Here is a 21,387-nt window from a genome sequence, read left to right as displayed (position 1 = left end):
CCGCGCCATTCTCAAGCGCGCAGCCGCCTGGCTGTCCACATCGGACACGCATTTCTCTGCACCGGTCAGCCCGCGATCCTGCTTTCTCCGCTTGTTGTTGTATGTAACCCGTTGAATGTCGGGGTTCGGGGGTAAATGATGATGGTCTTCATAGCCCCCCCAACCCTCTCTTTCTCTCTCTGTCTGTCTGTTTGTAGTGGATGGGCAGATGGGGAAAGTTAATAATGAGAGGGGAAATAGAAACTCCAGGACAATAGAAGGGGAATACAAAGTATGGGGTGCATATTTGATCATTTATATAATATAAAATGTCATTTGTATATCGTTTCAGTGTGTTTCCTGGCGCGATACGCTCGCGGCAAGCGGAAAAAATAGACTCGACACCGAAACCATCGGTGCAGGGCGCAAGGCGCCCTTGGCGCGGCGCTTCAGCGTCCGGTGTAAACCCGGCGTTAGATAAATTCAGCCCACTCGTATTATTCGTGATGTCACGCTCCGCTTGGCCATCATTGGCTGCAGCTGATCACGCCACATTGCGATCAGGAACTTGGTGCGCTCAGTAGTCGACTTGTGGCTGTTGTGATTGCACGTCATTTGTGATTTTCTTTTAATCTTTCAATCCCTTCATACTAACTATGTCGAGCAAAAAAAGAAAGTGGTTGGACGAATACGTACAATATGGATTCACGTGTATAAAGGAACGTGATGGGAGTCAGCGTCCTCAATGCATGATTTGCAATGCCAAGTTGAGCAATTCTAGTCTAGCACCGGCAAAACTAAAGGAACACTTCCTAAAGCTGCATGGAGATGGGAAATACAAGAACACAACGCTCGCTGAATTCAAGGTGAAGAGAGCCAGATTCGATGAAAAGGCTACTCTGCCTGTTCTCGGCTTTGTACCCATCGACAAACCGATCCTCACAGCATCGTACGAAGTTACGTACCTGATCGCAAAGCAGGGCAAACCACACACCATTGGTGAAACACTCGTAAAACCAGCTGCGTTGAAGATGGCGAATATCATGCTGGGAAAAGCTGCTGAAGATAAGTTATCCCAAATTCCTCTTTCAAATGACACTATCAGCAGCAGAATAGACGACATGAGCGATGACATCTTGGCTCAAGTAGTTGCAGATCTGATTTCAAGCCCAGCAAAATTCAGCCTCCAACTCGACGAGACCACCGACGTTTCCAATCTAAGCCAGCTTGTTGTATTCATGCGCTATATGAAAGACGACGTGATAAAGGAAGATTTTTTATTTTGTAAGCCTCTTACAACAACCAAGGCAGTCGATGTGAAGAAACTCGTGGATGACTTCTTCAGAGACAACGATCTTTCGTGGAATATGGTTTCTGCAGTTTGTTCGGACGGAGCTCCAGCCATGCTGGGACGACACTCTGGTTTTGGAGCGCTGGTGAAATCCGATGCACCACACATCATTGTTACGCACTGTGTTCTGCACAGGCATGCGTTGGCAACAAAAACCTTGCCTCCAAAACTGGCAGAAGTATTAAAAATTGTAGTTGAATCTGTGAACTACGTGCGAAATAGTGCTATGAAGCACCGCATCTTCAAAGAGCTGTGTAAGGAAATGGGCTCTGAATTCGAGGTACTTCTGTACCATTCTAACGTTCGGTGGTTATCCCGGGGAAAGGTGCTGAATGGTGTTTTTGCCATGCGTGTGGAATTAGCCCTGTTTTTGCGAGAGTACCAACATTGTCACGCAGATTGCTTCGAAAATTCTGAGTTCATTCTCATTTTGGCGTACATGGCCGATATTTTCGATGCTCTCAATCATCTCAATCGACAGATGCAGGGCGGTGGAGTCAACATCATCGAAGCAGAAGAAAACCTGAAGGCGTTTCAAAAAAAGCTACCTTTATGGAAACGACGAACAGAGAATGATAACTTCGCAAACTTTCCCCTGCTGGACGACTGTGTAAGTAAGATCGAAGACGTGTCTGGAATTGGAGACATTTCTGTACCTGGGGAGCTGAAGCAAGCAATTGCCATGCACTTAGATGAGCTCGCAAAGTCTCGCGACGAATACTTCCCCACCAGAGAGTCATATCCAGCATGGGTGAGACAGCCGTTCACGTTTAGTGTTGTGTCAGCAGATGTCAACGATGAATACCTCGAGGAAATCATTGAACTTCAGCAGAGCCAGCTTCAACAGCAACTCTTCAGAACAACAACGCTCTCAACGTTTTGGTGTCACCAAATCGTACCATACCCTCTTATTGCTAAGAAAGCCCTTGAGATACTCACCGTTTGTTACAACGTATCTTTGCGAGCAATCTTTTTCGAGGATGGTAGACATAAAAACTAAGAAAAGGAACAGACTTTGTTGCGAAAATGATATGAGAGTGGCACTTGCCAAGGTGAAGCCGCGCATTTCTGAACTTGTATCTGAAAGGCAACAGCAAAAGTCACATTGATTTGCAATAAATATTCATTGAGTTATGCTTTTGTGTGAAATTCATGTTTTGTTGGTTTTGTTCTTTGAACACAGTGATTTTGTGTGCAACTGATGCATGGTTCATTTTGTGCACTAATAAAATATATACCTATGTTTTGAAGAAATCATATTTTATTTTTCCAATTACGAAGGTTTCGGTGAATGCACTGATGAAGTTTGCAGGGTTCAGTACCTCCAATAAGGTTAAGAACCACTGGTCTAGTGTGTTTTTTCCTAGCTTTCCAGCGTTATCCCTTGTTTCACTCTTCTGCCTGATCTCAGCTCTGACCTGCCTTTTGGGTTCCCTTTTGCCTGCTCCCTATCGGATTGGTTTGCTATCTCTGACTGTCTGCCTGGCTTTTGACCCCTGATCATTCCATTAAACCAGAACTCTTGTTATTCCCTAAGACTGCTCAAGTGTCGTGCTTTTAGGTTCACGTTTGCCATTTTGCGCATCCTGACACTTTTAAGAAATATCTCCTATAAATACATCAGGCTTAATATAATTATAGAATCATAAATTGTAGCTTGAATAGATTTGCCTTACATAAGTAAGTATGCTATAATGCAGGGGTGTCCAAACTACGGCCCGCGGGCCAACTGCGGCCCGCCATCCATTTTTAATTGGCCCGTATCAAAGTCTAAAAATATAATGGACTATGGCCCACTGTAGTGTACTTCTTAGTTTAAACACTAGGTGGCGCTAATGTCTTGAACAAGGCAGCGTCTCCACAAAGCAAGCAATCGAAGAGACGCAAGATTGCAAGCTGTTAGGACCAGGGTTGCCACCTCCTTTTGTGCTCCTTGTTTTCCCTTCCTGCTGTTTTCCCTTCCCACACTGGAGCTGGGAGGGGCCTCCTGTGGGACACCGGCGCAGCTGACCTTCATCTCGTCATCAACTCCACCTCAGTCTATAAGACCTCAGCTCATCTCCCCTGTCGTCGCCAGATCGTCCGTTCACCAGTGTGGTACTTATCCTGGCTCCTGTGACTACTTCTTTCTTGTCTAATGATACCTGTTAACCCCGTGCTCCCTTTTGCCTCAGATTCAGCTGCGCACCTTCCGGTTGTTCCACTCAATCCACTCTGGCTTCACCCTCCCTGGACTTCGGATCCCCACTGCCTGCCGCCACCACCCCAGCTCCAGCTTTAAACAAATAAACCTGTTTACTACCATCTACCTGCTGTGTTCGTGCTCTGCACTTTTGGGTCCGCTTAAATCAGATCATAACAGAACGATCTGGCCAACATGGACCCAGCAGACACAACACCTACCTCCGGCCAACTACTCCAAGCTTTAACCAGCCAAGGAGTTCTTCTTGGACAGCATGAACAGCTTCTCCAGGCCCTCACGGACAATAACCAATCTCTGGTAAATCAAGTTTCTGAATTAACTCGACAAGTCTCGTTACTGACCTCTCTGTGTGCCTCATCTGCAGCTGCTGCACCACCTAATCCTGTTCCCCCACCCCCATTACCACCTGCTCCCACGGCTAGTCAGGATTCCCTGGCCACCAACCCCGAGCCCTTTCATGGAGATCTGAAGACATGTCGGGGTTTCCTGCTCCAGTGTGGTATGGTTTTTCAACAACGTTCCTCATTGTTCCCAGCTGACCAATCTAAAGTTCATTACATTTTGGGATTGTTGAGAGGGAGAGCTTTGGCGTGGGCAGAAGCAATATATACACCTTTGTCTCTTACTACTGTGACCTATGAGGATTTTGTTTCCAATTTAAGAGGAGTTTTTGATCATCCTGATTGCCATGGCTCTGCATCAAGACGTCTGTTGAGTCTCCGTCAGGGGTTAAGGAGCGCAGCAGACTACGCAGTGGAATTCTGGACCGTGGCAGCTGATGCTCAATGGGATGAGCGTGCACTAAGAGGGGTCTTTTACAGAGGGTTAAATGAACAGCTTAAGGATGAACTTGCCTCCAGGGATGAACCTGAGAGTCTCAACTCCCTCATCTCTTTAACTATCAGATTGGACAATCGCCTACGTGAACGCCGCCTGGAGAGATCTTCTCGTTCACAACCAGTCACCAGCACTCCCATCATGCCCACAACTCTCACCACAGTTGGTCCACAAAGAACCCACACTATTCTGCCCAGCTTGGCCACTGCTTCTCCTGAGGACGAACCCATGCAACTTGGCAGGGCCCGACTAACTCCTGCGGAGCGTCTACGTCGCTTCCGGGCCGGTGAGTGCCTATATTGTGGTCAAGGGGGTCATTCCCTTGCAACGTGTCCTATTCTGCCAAAAGACCGGGCTCGTCCGTAAGGGTGGGGGTACTGATGAGCCAAGCCAACCACTTCCCCCCACATAAATCCCAGTTACGAGTCTCAGCTACTATCTGCTCCAATCAGTTGTCTCTACCCCTCCTAGCTCTTTTCGACTCGGGGGCCGAAGATAATTTCCTTGACTACAATGTTGCCATACAGTCGGCTTTAGTCCTCGAGCCCTTAAAGACTCCCTTGAATGCTAATGCTCTGGATGGTAGGGTTTTTGCTAGGATAACCCACCAAACTACTCCCCTTACCCTCGTCCTCTCTGGTAACCACCGTGAGACCATTTGCCTCAAGATAATTTCATCTCCAAATGCACCCCTTGTTCTTGGTCACCCATGGTTGCGAAAACACAACCCCCACATAGATTGGGCAGCCGGGAGAATTGTAGGTTGGAGCAGTTTTTGTCACTCAACGTGCCTGCAGTCAGCTTTGTCCCCAGCAGATGGAGCCAACTCCTCAGGTTGCCCTCAGCCTAAACCACCAGACTTATCAGCCCTTCCTCTGGAGTACCATGATTTAGGTGAGGTTTTTAGCAAAGACCGAGCACTTTCTCTACCCCCCCATAGACCTTATGATTGTGCTATTGACCTGCTCAGGGGCTCAACTATGCCCGCTAGCCGGTTATATAATCTCTCGCGCCCGGAACGAGAGGCCATGGAGAATTATATTAAAGAATCCTTAGCTGCTGGGATAATCCGCCCATCCTCTTCCCCTCTCGGTGCTGGTTTTTTCTTTGTCGTGAAGAAGGATAAGACTCTCCGCCCTTGTATTGACTTCCGTGGCCTGAATAACATCACTATCAAGAACAAATACCCCCTTCCACTAATCAGCTCTGCTTTTGAACCTCTTCAGGGAGCCTCTGTCTTCTCCAAACTGGACCTCCGCAATGCTTACCATCTGGTGCGGATTCGGGATGGGGATGAATGGAAGACAGCTTTTAACACACCCCTGGGGCATTTTGAATATCTCGTTATGCCTTTTGGATTGACCAACGCTCCAGCAGTTTTTCAGGGACTGGTGAATGATGTCCTTCGTGACTTCCTTAACCGTTTTGTTTTTGTATATTTAGATGACATCCTGATTTTCTCCAAAGACCTCAGTGAACATGTGTCCCATGTCCGGCTAGTTCTCCAGAGACTACTGGAGAATAAGCTTTTTGTCAAGGCAGAGAAGTGCGAGTTTCACACCAGCTCTGTCAGTTTCCTGGGGTACATCATCGAGGGTGGGCAGGTGAGGACGGACCCTGAAAAGATTAAAGCGGTATCTGAATGGCCCACACCCACTACTCGCAAGAAACTGCAGAGTTTTCTTGGTTTTGCTAACTTTTATCGCCGCTTCATCAAAGGTTTCAGTCAAGTGGCAGCTCCCCTCTGTAAACTAACTTCTTCCTCTGTGCAGTTTTCCTGGACACCGGAGGCAGAGACAGCATTTTGCAAGCTCAAGAGTCTCTTCATCTCTGCTCCGGTGCTAGTTCAACCAGATCCCTCTCTGCAGTTTGTAGTAGAAGTGGATGCCTCGGATACTGGGGTAGGAGCTGTTCTATCCCAACGTTCTGGTCCAGATCACAAGCTTCACCCATGTGCCTATTATTCGCGTCGCCTGTCTCCTGCTGAAAGCAATTACGATGTTGGGAACAGGGAGTTGTTAGCGGTCAAGTTAGCTTTAGAAGAGTGGAGACATTGGCTGGAGGGGGTGGAGCAACCATTCATAGTTTGGACGGATCACAAAAATTTAGAATACATTCAGTCAGCTAAAAGGCTAAATTCCAGACAGGCTCGGTGGGCTTTGTTTTTCTGTCGCTTTAACTTTACATTAACTTACCGCCCCGGTAAACGTAACATCAAGCCGGATGCTCTCTCCCGACAACATATGTGTGAGGTGTCCAATACAAGTTCAGAAACTATCTTACCTCCCTCCTGTGTTGTGGCAGCAGTCACATGGGAGATTGAAGCGGAGATCAGACGGGCACAACAGAATCATCCTGATCCAGGTACAGGCCCACCTAACCACCTTTTCGTCCCAGATTCTGTCCGTGCTCAGGTCCTACAGTGGGCTCACACCTCTAGGTTTGCCTGCCACCCTGGAATTAGCCGCACTCTCTCTCTCCTGAAGAGACACTTCTGGTGGCCCACGATGGATGCAGATACACATTCATATGTTGCTGCCTGTTCTGTGTGTGCGAGGAGCAAGGCGTCCCACCGTCCTCCAGCTGGCCTTCTGTGTCCACTTCCAGTTCCTAACCGTCCCTGGTCACACATCGCCTTGGACTTCGTCACTGGTCTACCTCCCTCACAAGGTAACACAGTTGTTCTCACCGTTGTGGATAGATTTTCCAAGGCTGTCCATTTTCATGCCCTGCCCAAGTTACCATCTGCTCAGGAGACTGCTAACCTTTTAACTGACCATGTTTTCCGTCTACACGGCATACCAGTTGACATCGTTTCTGACAGGGGTCCCCAGTTCACCTCTCATGTGTGGAAGGCTTTTTGCCAAAACCTTGGCGCCAAGGTCAGCCTATCTTCCGGATTCCACCCACAGACCAATGGACAATCAGAGAGGGCTAATCAGGACCTGGGGTCTGCCCTGCGTTGCATCTCAGCACTCAACCATTCAACCTGGAGCTCTCACCTGACCTGGATCGAATATGCCCATAATTCCTTAACCAACGCGGCCACTGGTATGTCCCCTTTTGAGGCTTCTCTGGGGTATCAACCACCTCTGTTTCCCTCCCAGGAGAGCAAGTTGGCTGTACCCTCCGTTCTGCATCACCTTCGTCGCTGTAGGAAGGTCTGGAGGGACACCCGCTCAGCGCTCCTTCGCTCTGTGGAAGCCAACAAACGCCTCGCTGACAGACGTAGGATTCCTGCTCCCGCCTATAAGCCAGGTCAGTCAGTGTGGCTTTCCGCCAAAGACATTCCGTTGAAGTCCGTATCAAAGAAGTTAGCCCCTCGTTTCATAGGACCATTTGTTATTGAAAGAATAATCAGTCCCTCTGCTGTCAGGCTGAAGCTGCCCAATACCTTGAGAATACATCCCACCTTTCATGTTTCACAGTTAAAACCAGTTTCCTCTAGCCCTCTGTGCCCTCCAGCCAAACCCCCTCCACCCGCCCGGATTATTGACGACCACCCAGCTTTCTCCGTGCGCCGCCTTCTGGACGTCCGCCGGCGTGGCAGAGGCCTGCAATATCTGGTCGACTGGGAGGGTTATGGTCCCGAAGAGCGCTGCTGGGTGCCCCGGTCATTCATTCTGGACCCTCCGATGGTCAGGGCCTTCCATCAGGCCCATCCTGACAAACCGGGGGGGTCGCCTGGAGGCGTCCATTAGGGGGGGGGTACTGTTAGGACCAGGGTTGCCACCTCCTTTTGTGCTCCTTGTTTTCCCTTCCTGCTGTTTTCCCTTCCCACACTGGAGCTGGGAGGGGCCTCCTGTGGGACACCGGCGCAGCTGACCTTCATCTCGTCATCAACTCCACCTCAGTCTATAAGACCTCAGCTCATCTCCCCTGTCGTCGCCAGATCGTCCGTTCACCAGTGTGGTACTTATCCTGGCTCCTGTGACTACTTCTTTCTTGTCTAATGATACCTGTTAACCCCGTGCTCCCTTTTGCCTCAGATTCAGCTGCGCACCTTCCGGTTGTTCCACTCAATCCACTCTGGCTTCACCCTCCCTGGACTTCGGATCCCCACTGCCTGCCGCCACCACCCCAGCTCCAGCTTTAAACAAATAAACCTGTTTACTACCATCTACCTGCTGTGTTCGTGCTCTGCACTTTTGGGTCCGCTTAAATCAGATCATAACACAAGCGAGTGCAGAAAATTTCAGACTCGGTGGAAAAATGAATATTTTTTCATAGAAACCAAGGGGAAGTGTGTTTGTTTGATTTGCAATGAGAGTGTTGCCGTGATGAAAGCATCACAGTTTGCGGCTCCGTTTTCAATGGATGCAGAAGAAGTGGAGGAGAGTCTGCAATTAGAACTGATCGAAATTCAGTGTGATGATTCTCTGAAGAATCAGCATCAGCTTCTCTCCCTACCTGACTTCTACCGGAGCTTGGAAAAGGCCAAGTTTCCTCTGATGAGACGCCACGCTAAACGAATGATGAGTCTGTTGGGCTCAACATACATCTGTGAGCAGACATTCTCTCTGTTAACGCTGAACAGAAGCAGACTGAGAACCAGAACGACCGACAGCCATCTCCGTGACGTCCTTCGCATCTCAACCACCAAACTTACTCCTGACCTGCCAGCTATCCTTCAGACCAAAGCGCAGCATCACTGCTCCCACTGAGTGCAACATTCTTTCCCTTACAGGTGAGTTAAAAATATACACACAGTTTTCATTTGTTAATAAGCCCAATTACTTAATAAATTCAGTCAATTAAAGTTGATGACAATTTTTTAACAAACGTTAGTTGATGTGTTAACAAGCCCAATAACTTTTGTGTAATAAGCTTGAAATATCCACATCCCCTATTTCTCTTCTTGTCTCTCCCTTCATACAGGACAATGAAGGGGGATCAGCACCCTAAGAACCAATCTGAGGCTGTCACTGAGAGAATGACCTGCCAACATTTTTGTAAAAAATAAAATGAAAATCTACTAATGGAGAGCTTTGATGGAGGCTTTTTTTCTTCAAACATGTTCAATTATCAAACGTAATTTACCTGCATTTGATTGATTTTGCCAATATTAGTGCATGAGAAGTGAGGCAGTATACCTCACGTCTAGTGAGTGGCCCAGTCCTTCATATATTTTTCTGTATGTGGCCCTCGGGAAAAAAAGTTTGGACACCCCTGCTATAATGAGTGTAATCAGTGATACAATTTTCTTGAAGTTAAATGGTAAATGGTCTGTATTTATATAGAAGCTTTTCTAGTCTTAATGACCACTCAAAGCGCTTTACAGTTCAGTTCTGTCATTCACCCATTCACACAGTGCATCTATGTGCAGCACTTTCTCTATCACATATCACCCACACACTACCAGTACAGCCGTCATGGGCCATTTGGGGTTCAATGTCTTGTCTAAGGGCACTTTGGCACGCAGAATGGGGGAGACTGGGATCGAACTGCCGACCTCCTGAGCCACATCGCCTTACACATTTTTCCAAGCCGCAGAAGCAATCACAGAAACATGTAAAGAAAGTTACCTGTCATAGCAGCATAGAGCAGGAGACTCTCAGGGTGATGTCTCAAGCCTCTGAATGCAGTGTCTGGTATCATCTCCATCAGCCCCTCATAGAAGATCCGCTTCACTTCCTCTTCGTCCACTGGCTTAAACTCACGCACAACTATGCTTTGCACTCCATTCTGATGTACATTTTTAAACATGTTCTTCTCAATTTTTGGTACTTTTTGCTCCATGGGATGCAGCTTGCATAAGATACAGGTAAAACAAATACCTAAAGTGTGACCACTGTCTGTTAAGGTACTGATTTTAGTTTGGACCCCAAAGCAGAGACTGAAATACCGGATTGGAATAAAGGAAGAGTCTATTGCTCAACAAGGCAGAGAAGAGCAAGTTGTGGGGAGCTGGCTGGCTGGAACACGCCAAGGGGTGGCATGAATGCTGAGGACCAGGAAGGGAAAAAACACTGCACTGAAAACAAACGCCGGCGAGCAGCAAGACACACAGGACACCTGGGCAAAACGGAGGAAAAACAAGGGTAAGTCACTTAAAACAAAACAAGAACACCGAGAGATAATAAGGAAACGCACTACCGAACTAGACGGAATTATCTGGCAGAGTAGTGGAGTCAAGACCCGGCTTGTATGGGGAGGTTGATGAATGAGTAAGACCAGGTGTGCTGTGAGCTGTACAAATGCAAATCAGGATAGTTTCACTCAGTGGTGCGAATGTAGCGTGGTGGGAAAGCAAGGATAGGGAAAGGTTGCCCCAACACCACCTGGGGAGTTCCACCTCCAGGAAATACTAAAATATGGTGAGTGCAATAGCACAGGTTTCGTTTGAATCACGGGGCAGGAGACGTGTTGTACTAACAAGAAAGAACTTTAATATAACAGGAATAAATACAAACAAAAACACAATGAAACAAACAAACAGAATAACAATTTAACATAAGAAATAAAACACTTTTGACATGAGCAACCAGGGACAGGACTTACCACGGCGACGACAACCAAAGAAAAAGGGGAAGGAGTTAGTTTTATTAGTTTTAAGTTGTAAATAACATCAGAAGTTAGTGTACATGTTATATAATGTTGTTTTAATTGTGACGACCCTCTCATTCTGCCTGCCGGTGTGCCTTGCTCTGTGCTGGTGGGTGGAGCTACTGCCACCTACCTGCCCATAGGGGTGGGCCTTTCCAGAATGCATATAAGTCTGCTCTTCTGGGAGTGTCTCTCTCTCTCAGCAGGGCCTGCTGAACCAGCCTGAACCTGGATCCTTTGTTTGGTTTGCTGCACTAACAAACACGCATCACACGATATTCTCACTCATCCACACACTTCTGACACCACTGATGCCCTTCATACTAACACACCTCACAAGTTAGGAAATATGATGTTTGAGTTCAGTTGAATAAACTACTTTTGACTGGTCGATCTGTGTGTGATCTCCCTTTTTGTTGCCAGCCTTGAGTCAGGTGGTAACATAATGATTTCATGTTAGTTTGTTGTGTTGCCAAATATTGTATTTGTGTAAACCTGCATGTGATGAAGAGGTGTGTCTGCTGCGTAGCGGGGTTGCCCGTGTAGGTACTGTTAGCATGCTTAGCGAACATTGTGTTGTTAGCTGAAAGCTAAGTAACGCTATGTATATTGTACAGGCGATGAGCACGCAGCAACTTCATGCAGACACTGTTTTGTTTCCACAACTGCAGGTATATGCTGGCGGTCAGTGTGGAGGAAAAAGTCTGAAAATCCCAGTTATCTGTGTAGCTGTTGCTGGACGGACAATAAAAACCAATTGTAAAGACATTGTATTTGAAGTGTGTCTAAAAAAAAAAAACATTCACAACGCAGAAGTAAAGACACTACATCAGGGGTGTCCAAACTTTTTTTCCCGAGGGCCACATACAGAAAAATATATGAAGGACTGGGCCACTCACTAGACGTGAGGTATACTGCCTCACTTCTCATGCACTAATATTGGCAAAATCAATCAAATGCAGGTAAATTACGTTTGATAATTGAACATGTTTGAAGAAAAAAAGCCTCCATCAAAGCTCTCCATTAGTAGATTTTCATTTTATTTTTTACAAAAATGTTGGCAGGTCATTCTCTCAGTGACAGCCTCAGATTGGTTCTTAGGGTGCTGATCCCCCGTCATTGTCCTGTATGAAGGGAGAGACAAGAAGAGAAATAGGGGATGTGGATATTTCAAGCTTATTACACAAAAGTTATTGGGCTTGTTAACACATCAACTAACGTTTGTTAAAAAATTGTCATCAACTTTAATTGACTGAATTTATTAAGTAATTGGGCTTATTAACAAATGAAAACTGTGTGTATATTTTTAACTCACCTGTAAGGGGAAGAATGTTGCACTCAGTGGGAGCAGTGATGCTGCGCTTTGGTCTGAAGGATAGCTGGCAGGTCAGGAGTAAGTTTGGTGGTTGAGATGCGAAGGACGTCACGGAGATGGCTGTCGGTCGTTCTGGTTCTCAGTCTGCTTCTGTTCAGCGTTAACAGAGAGAATGTCTGCTCACAGATGTATGTTGAGCCCAACAGACTCATCATTCGTTTAGCGTGGCGTCTCATCAGAGGAAACTTGGCCTTTTCCAAGCTCCGGTAGAAGTCAGGTAGGGAGAGAAGCTGATGCTGATTCTTCAGAGAATCATCACACTGAATTTCGATCAGTTCTAATTGCAGACTCTCCTCCACTTCTTCTGCATCCATTGAAAACGGAGCCGCAAACTGTGATGCTTTCATCACGGCAACACTCTCATTGCAAATCAAACAAACACACTTCCCCTTGGTTTCTATGAAAAAATATTCATTTTTCCACCGAGTCTGAAATTTTCTGCACTCGCTTGCAATCTTGCGTCTCTTCGATTGCTTGCTTTGTGGAGACGCTGCCTTGTTCAAGACATTAGCGCCACCTAGTGTTTAAACTAAGAAGTGCACTACAGTGGGCCATAGTCCATTATATTTTTAGACTTTGATACGGGCCAATTAAAAATGGATGGCGGGCCGCAGTTGGCCCGCGGGCCGTAGTTTGGACACCCCTGATGTAGAGTGATATAGTCTTGTGATGGTTACCAGAAAGTAGTAGTGACACTGGGACAGTACGGTGAGTGACACGGGCAAGAAGCCTCCCATCGAGTGCAAACACATCCTTGGGTTCAGGAAGGGGCTCAGAGGGTAGATTTGACTGAGTAATGTAGTCAGAGTCAATGAAATTATCATCCGCACCGGAGTCTACTCGGACTAGAAGAGGCAGAGAAACTTGTGACCACGAGACCTTTAAGTAGAATGCAGGGAGGAGACGAAACAACAGATGAATGGCTCACCAGCGCTCCTCCTGTGGCTGATGAGCCCGCTCTTTTAGCAAAGCAGGACAGTGGGCTACAAGATGGCCGTCCTGGCCACAGTAGATGCAGAGCCTCTGGAGGTGACAGCGTTGACGTTCTGCAGGGGTTAGCCTCATCCTCCCCAGCTGCATGGGTTCCTCGGTGCAGAGGGGTGAAGAGGCTGTCTGCAGAGAGACCCTCGAGGAGGATGGTGGGAGAGGAGGAGCCGCAGGTCCACGATGGTGAGGGTTCTTAGGTTGACACAAGGGAGGGGTGAGACTCTCCCTGCGCCTCTCACGGAGGCAGTTATCTAACTGAACGGCCAAGGAAATTAACTCATCTAAAGAGGTGGTTTCATCACGAGCAGCTAGCTCATCCTTAATATCTTCCCTTAGACCCCGAAGAAAAACCCCTTGTAATGCTCTCTCGTCCCACCCTCTCTCGACTGCGAGAATTAGATTAGATTCAACTTTATTGTCATTGCACAGAGTACAAGTACTGAGACAACGAAATGCAGTTTAGCATCTAACCAGAAGTGCAAAAAAAAGCAGTTAAAGTGCAGAGTATGTGCATATGAAAAGTGGAATATGTAAATAAATAAGATATGTACAGTAAGAAATAGATATGGAATATGAACAGTATTGATACAAGACTAGCAGCAATAGAGGTAGGTAGTGTAGATATGATAAGTGTATATAAAGTGCAGGTGTAAGTATAAGTGGTGGTAGTAAGTGAGATAAAAATGAGAAATTAAGTGAATGAGGTAGTAGTAATATTGTATACAGAGTAAGTTAAAAGGTATGGTATGATATAATTACGATGAATACACTATGAGCAAGAAGTATATAAATAGATATAAATATGAATAAACTATAGGTGGGATAATACAGTAGTAAAAAAAAAAAATAACTAAGTCTAGTGCAAATGTTCAGTGGCTGGAGGAGGGTGTGTGGCAGTCCAAGCCAGGGTGGAGGGGGGAAGTACAGTCACTGGAGGAGGTGTGTGTGTGGCGGGGGGGGGGGGGGGGGTTATCACCGTGGTGCAGAGTTCAGCAGGGTGACAGCCGCAGGGAAGAAGCTGTTCCTGAACCTGCTGGTCCGGGAACGGAGGACCCTGTAGCGCCTCCCAGAGGGGAGGAGGGCAAACAGTCTGTGGCTGGGGTGTGAGCTGTCCTTGACGATGCTGTGTGCCCTCCGCAGACATCTCTTGCTCTGGACAGCCTCAATGGTGGGGAGTGAGGAACCGGTGATGCGTTGGGCAGTTTTCACCACCCTCTGCAATGTTTTCCGGTCCGCAACAGAGCAGCTGCCATACCACACTGAGATGCAGTTGGTGAGGATGCTCTCGATGGTGCAGCGGTAGAAATTTACCAGAATCTGAGGAGACAGATGGGCCTTCTTCAGTCTCCTCAGGAAGAAGAGACGCTGGTGTGCCTTCTTGACCAGGGTTGAGGTGTTGAGGGTCCAAGAGAGGTCCTCAGAGATGTGGACACCCAGGAACTTGAAGCTGGCGACACGCTCAACCTCCGTCCCGTTGATATGGATGGGGGTATGTGTGCCACCTTTCTTCCTGAAGTCCACAATGAGCTCTTTGGTCTTCTTGGAGTTGAGAGCCAGGTTGTTGTCGTCGCACCACTCCGCCAGGTGCTGGACCTCTTCTCTGTAGGCGGACTCATCATTGTCGCTGATGAGGCCAATCACCATTGTGTCGTCTGCAAACTTAACAATGGTATTAGAACCATGTACAGGTGTGCAGTCGTAGGTGAAGAGGGAGTAGAGGAGAGGACTCAGCACACAGCCCTGTGGCACGCCGGTGTTCAGGATGGACTGGACTTCCTATCCAACAGACTGGGGTCTGTTGGATAGGAAGTCCAGTATCCAGTTGCAGAGGGAAGTGTTAATACCTAGATCACTGAGTTTCTTGATCAGTTTGGAGGGGATGATGGTGTTGAAAGCTGAACTGAAGTCTATGAACAGCATTCTCACATAGCTGTTGTTGTTGTCCAGGTGAGAAAGTGCGGAGTGTAGTGACCAGGAGATGGCATCCTCAGTACTCCTATTCTGGCGGTAGGCGAATTGGAAGGGGTCCAGTGTGGGTGGTAAACAGGTTTTGAGGTGAGCCAGGACCATCCTCTCGAAGCACTTCATGATGGTAGGGGTGAGTGCAACAGGGCGGAAGTCGTTAAGGCTCGCTGCAGTGGAGTGTTTTGGCACCGGCACGATGGAGGTGGTTTTAAAGCACGTGGGGACAGCTGCTTGGGCCAGTGACAGGTTGAATATGTCAGTCAAGACCTCAGCTAGCTGCCCAGCACAGGCCCTGAGCACGCGTCCGGGGATGCCATCAGGGCCAGCAGCCTTATGTGCATTGATCCTGCTCAGTGCAGCACACACGTCGGTGGAGGAGAGTGTGAGGGGCTGGTGGTCTGTAGAGAGCACAGCCTTGATGGCCGCCTCCTGGTTGTCCCTGTCAAAGCGAGCATAAAAGCTGTTAAGCTCGTCAGGGAAGGAGGCATGGCTGTTTTGGGGGGTGGTGTTGGTGGGTTTGTAGTCCGTTATGGCCTGGATGCCTTGCCACATGCGTCTGGGGTCGGAGTTGTTCTTGAAGTGCTCCTCAATCCTTAGCGTGTGGCAGTGCTTGGCCTTCTTGATGCCCCTCTTCAGGTCAGCCCTGGATGAACTGTAGGCCTGAGCATCACCTGATCTGAAAGCGGTGTCTCGTGCCTTCAGCAGTAGGCGGACCTCTCTGTTCATCCATGGCTTCTGATTAGGGAATGTAGTGATTCGTTTGAGGGTGGTGACACTGTTGATGTTGGTGTTGATGAAGTCCAGAACGGAAGAGGCATAGGAGTCGATGTCTGTGTGGGAGTCCAGTGTGGCCTGAATGGCAAACACCCTCCAGTCCGTGTGTTTGAACCGGAGCTGTAGTGCAGAGTCTGCTCCCTCTGGCCACACTTTCACTGTCCTCACTGTGGGTTTCACACGTTTGATGAGTGGTGTGTACTTGGGGAGTAGGAACAAAGAGAGGTGGTCAGACTGACCTAGGTGGGGGAGGGGGACGGCTTTGTATGCACCAGCCATGCTGGTGTAAACATGGTCCAAAGTCTTGACTCCTCTCGTGGCGCAGGAGACATGTTGGTGGAATTTGGGGAGTACAGTCTTCAGGCTGGAGTGGTTGAAGTCACCCGCAACAATAAAGGCTGCCTCCGGGTGTGAAGTCTGTCGTTTGCTAATGGCAGCATGCAGTTCTTTCATTGCCAGTTTAGCATTAGCATCAGGGGGGATATAGGCTGCAGTCACAACAGTAGATGTAAACTCTCTGGGCACTTAACCATGAGATATTCTAGGTTAGGAGAGCAGTGACTCTCGATGATGATAGTGTCCGTGCACCAAGCTTTGTTCACATAGATGCACAGACCCCCACCTCTGGTCTTACCGGAGTCATCAGCTGTTCTATCCGCCCGGAGGAGGTAGCGCCCCGTTACCTCGATGGCGCTATTGGGAACGCTGCTGTTGAGCCATGTTTCCATGAAAATCATGATGTTGCAGTCCATAATCCATTTATGTTTGGTGATCCGCAGCCGCAGCTCATCCATTTTGTTCGCCAGAGACCGAACATTGGCGAGGAAAAGGCTAGGTAGAGATAGCCGGTGAGGAGTTAGCTTCAGCTTAGCCCTTAGCCCACCTCTCTTCCCCCGTCTTTGTTTACGATCTCGACGCCGCCTGTGAGCACTTCCGGTCGGCGGAGCCGGGTTAGTAGCCTCCGTAGTCCTGGCGATCTCAGGAATGAGCCTGAGACCATCGATAAAGTGGATATTATTACAAGATCCGATGTCCAGAAGATCCTGTCGGCTGTAGAAAGTGTCCGCAAGACTGTTCTGAGTGAACAGACTTGAAACAAGTAGGCAGATAGTAACTATTTTGCAAAATCTGGGGAGACGCTGAGCCTCGCGTTGTGCACGCGCCGCCATCACCGCCATTACTCGGAAATCAATAGAATATGTTGACACTGAACTATAGCCTTGACGTAGGGAGAGAAGCCGGCTACTGGCTTCCTTACCTTGTAGGGGATGGTCAAACACTTTAAGAATTTCAGCTGTGAAAGATTGAAATGAATGGCAAATGGGTAAATTACTGTTGGCCATGGCTACAGCCCAAGCCGCAGCTTTCTCAGACAAGAGACTCATAATAAAAGCAATCCTAGACTTGTCAGAGGCATAAGTCAATGGCTGCTGGTCAAACACAAGAGAACATTGATGGATGAACTGTCTGCATGACCCTAACACTCCTGAATACCTGGCGGGCGTGGGGATGAAGGGTTCCCGGGTTTGGGTAGATTGAGAAACTGAGAGAGCTGGCGGTGGAGGTGCTGGAGCTGGAGCTGGAGGGACCTGAGCGTGTACAGGAGCCGTCAGCGTGGTTAAATGAGTGGAGAGCTGGTCCATGCGGCCACCGATCTGAGCCACATTGGTGGTAAGGTTATGAAGAGTGTCCATTACTTCTTGTAGGGCTCTTTTGTGCTGCCCTACTCAAGCTCCTTGGGTGGATAAGGTATGTCTGATTCTTTCAGCATCTGCGGGGTCCATCTTTGGCCAGATAATTCTGTTAAGGTACTGATTTTAGTTTGGACCCCAAAGCAGAGACTGAAATACCGGATTGGAATAAAGGAAGAGTCTATTGCTCAACAAGGCAGAGAAGAGCAGGTTGTGGAGGCAGGGAGCTGGCTGGCTGGAACACTTCAAGGGGTGGCATGAATGCTGAGCACCAGGAAGGGGAAAACCAACTGCACTGAAAACAAATGCCAGCGAGCAGCAAGGCACACAGGACACCTGGGCAAAATGGAGGAAAAACACAGGTAAGTCACTTAAAACAAAACAAGAACACCGAGAGATAATAAGGAAGCGCACTACCGAACTAGACGGAATTATCTGTCAGAGTAGTGGAGTCAAGACCAGGCTTTTATGGGGAGGTTGATGAATGAGTGAGAGCAGGTGTGCCTTGTCTGCTGCAGAGGAGAAGCCAGCCACACCCCCTGCCACACACATAACCTGCAGGGGAAGAACAGAAAGGGGAGGGGGAGAGAGAACACAGAATACAACAAAACCAAAATAAACACAGAATCATCACACTGTCAACTTTGTTAAGCAATCATCTGGGGGTTTTTGGGAGTGTGTTTTTTTGGGGGGGGCCAATGAGCTTTCTACAGATAATCTCCTTGGGATTTGTGTAGGTTTGTGACACCCATTTGTCTGACTACACCCACTTAACATAAACCAAACATGCGTTCCTCACAGGCAGACAAAGAGACAACGGCGCTATTGTAGGTGGTCTGTAAGGCCCTTTAATCAAGCACAGCTTGACAATGGCGAGTACGTTTCTCTTGTTCTGCCAATGTGAGAAATTGATGATGAAAAACACCAACAGTATTTTCGAATGTCCGCCAGGATGTTTGATGATTTGCTCTGCTGGATTAGCCCACTGATGATACACCATATATTCCCTAATACTACCGCTACACTGCCCCTACAGGTCAAGTGCATATTGCATCTGGCGTACGTGTAGCGTTAATTTCTGAGGACGTGCACAACCAATGCTCCAAATGGACGCAGGACACGCGAGACACTTGAAGTAAATGAAGTAAAAAGTACAACATTTTCTCTGAGATGTATTGCAGTAGAAGTATAAAGTAGCATGAAACGGAGATTATCAGGTAAAGTGCAAGTACCTACAAATTGTGCTGAAGTACAGTACTTGTCCACAAATGCTGTAAAATATATAGCCTAAGGAACAATCCTTGTCTTATGTTACCATCTAGTGGATACTTTGTGATCTGCACTTCTGCTAACTGTGGCTATGCCAACATTAATTTCTTTGTTTGATAGCAACTCAGCTAGCTACAAAATAAATGTTCTTGATTTGCTGCACCTTAAATAAAATGTTATCTGATGAACTGAATTATTGTGAGACTCACTTATTTTAATAATGGCAAAACAGGTCTCTCTTCATAATCAAAGGTACTGATGGATGACATTTTATCTGTTGACCACATTGTCATTTTAGATCCAAAGTAATTTTATAGAAGACCTGTCTACACAATGACTGTATAGTATGTAGCTTAAGGAACAACCCTTGTCTTGTGGTTACTGGTGGTATTGCTATGTGAGGTGACCATAAAAAAGCTAATTTTATGCAAATGTACGAAATTGTCATGGTGTAGTCTTTTCAGTGCTTAGTTTCCGCCTCTTATAAGAGTGTTTTCAGTTTATTAGTACCCCCTCGTGTTTCATGTATATCCTTGTGTTTATTGTTGTATGAGTTGTTGTTTCTGTGTCTCTGGTTTTCCCACTCCGTGTTCTGTTTCCTGTTTTATTTTGTAGTCTCTGTTCCTAGTGGGTTTTCTTTCTTCACTTCCTGTCTGTGATTGTCTGCACCAGTCCTCATGTGTTCCACCTGTGTTCAATTGCCCCTGCCTTCCCTGTGTGTATATAAGTCTCTGTGCTTCCCTTTGTCCTTGTCGGTTCGTTGTCTAAATGTCGTGATCTCCTGTGCTTTTTGTTTTGCCTCGTCTCCTGAGCTCCCGTCCTCTGCTTCTCTTTGTTTGCTGCCAGTGTTTTCCCCTGTGTGCCTTTAGTTGTTTTTTCTGTTAAAGACTTTTTTCATTAAAAATACACTTTTTGTTAAACTCTGCATCCTGGGTCCATCTGCCTCACCGCTCCCTGACAGAAATGCATTGAGACAATGTTTGGCTGACTTGAGTTTATTTAGCCATTAAACAGGTAACCTTAGCCAACATCGCAACAATTGCCCCCCTGAGAAATTTGGAATGAGCCGCCCCTGCATTGTGATTTAAAATTCAGTCATTACATAATAGTTACTAATCCCAGTAACTCTACATTATTTTAACACTTTGCAGAGTTGACTGGTTAGCTTGACATGGGAGCTGGGTTAAGTTGTTAACCTCTCCGAAAAATGTACTTGAAGGTAAGTCCATACTTCACATGTTTTGTGTCTTTTTGTCGAGAGTCGGAGGGAGCGTCACTGTGAGGACAGGTTATCTGGAAAGACATGTGCAGGGGCTGATGAAGAGCTAGCTGTTGATGGTCAGTACTGCCAAACTAAAGAGTGGCTGCTTTTCTTTTTTTCTCATGTGTTACACCTTTGATGTACCTGGTCTGAGTGATGAAAGGAAATGGTGGTGATGAAGAGGAAATTCTTAACCTACCACTAATCTGCAAATGGCTTAAGATCTAAACAGGAAAATGACAGAAGCAAGATTTGAATGGATACAATAAGAAAGATGTTACTGTGTTGGCTTAAGATCTATGAGCTCTACAAAGGGGATTGAACTGTAATACTGTGATATCATAATTTCCACGGAATGAAAATAGACTAGGACGATGACGGCAGAAGGCAAGGGGCTCGGAGGAGGCAGGGAAACTGGCGGAGAGTGACTCATTTCTAGTCCACAAACTCTCCAAGGGTCTGTTGAGATCAACAAGAATCATCGTACATCAGACAAGACCGAACATGCCAAATGTGGCATGAGGTCGGATTCTATATTTAACCGGGGTGACGCCTTTTGATTGTCAACAAAGACACAAAAGGGAAAGGACAGTCAATAGAGGCGATGATCATCTCCTAAAACTATTTCAGTGGGTTCTGAACAGAGGTGCTTTTAAAATAATGTTTATGTTCTTAACCTGACTATGTCAGGTGCCTTGGGATAGTATATGTTATGATATAGCGCTATACAAATAAAATAGAATTGAAATGAAATTGAATTTATGTTTGAGGACAGATCACACAAATGCAAATTCATAAAAAGGCTTTGACGGAATCTCCCTGAATCAATTTTTTAATGTTACAATAATAATACATTTTATTTATACAGCACCTTTCATACATAAAATGCAGCTCAAAGTGCTTTACATTAAAATCAAAGACATGAAATAAGAGATCAATAAGAACACGTTAGCAATAAAGCAAAGACTTGGGGGACAAGGGGGGACAAAATGCTATGCTAAAATAAACGCTCTAGCTCTGCATTTAATACACAGTCAAGAAAGTGGAATTGATCTTATCCCTGGTCATTTTCAAAATGTTGAATTATTCCTTTAAAGCCACTCTGCAAGATTTTACAGCTTAACTTCATTATACTTCTCATCAAGCCCT

This window comes from Hippoglossus hippoglossus, chromosome 1, assembly GCF_009819705.1.
Source record: "Hippoglossus hippoglossus isolate fHipHip1 chromosome 1, fHipHip1.pri, whole genome shotgun sequence".
Taxonomy (NCBI): Eukaryota; Metazoa; Chordata; class Actinopteri; order Pleuronectiformes; family Pleuronectidae; genus Hippoglossus; species Hippoglossus hippoglossus.
This window is presented reverse-complemented; position numbering follows the sequence as displayed.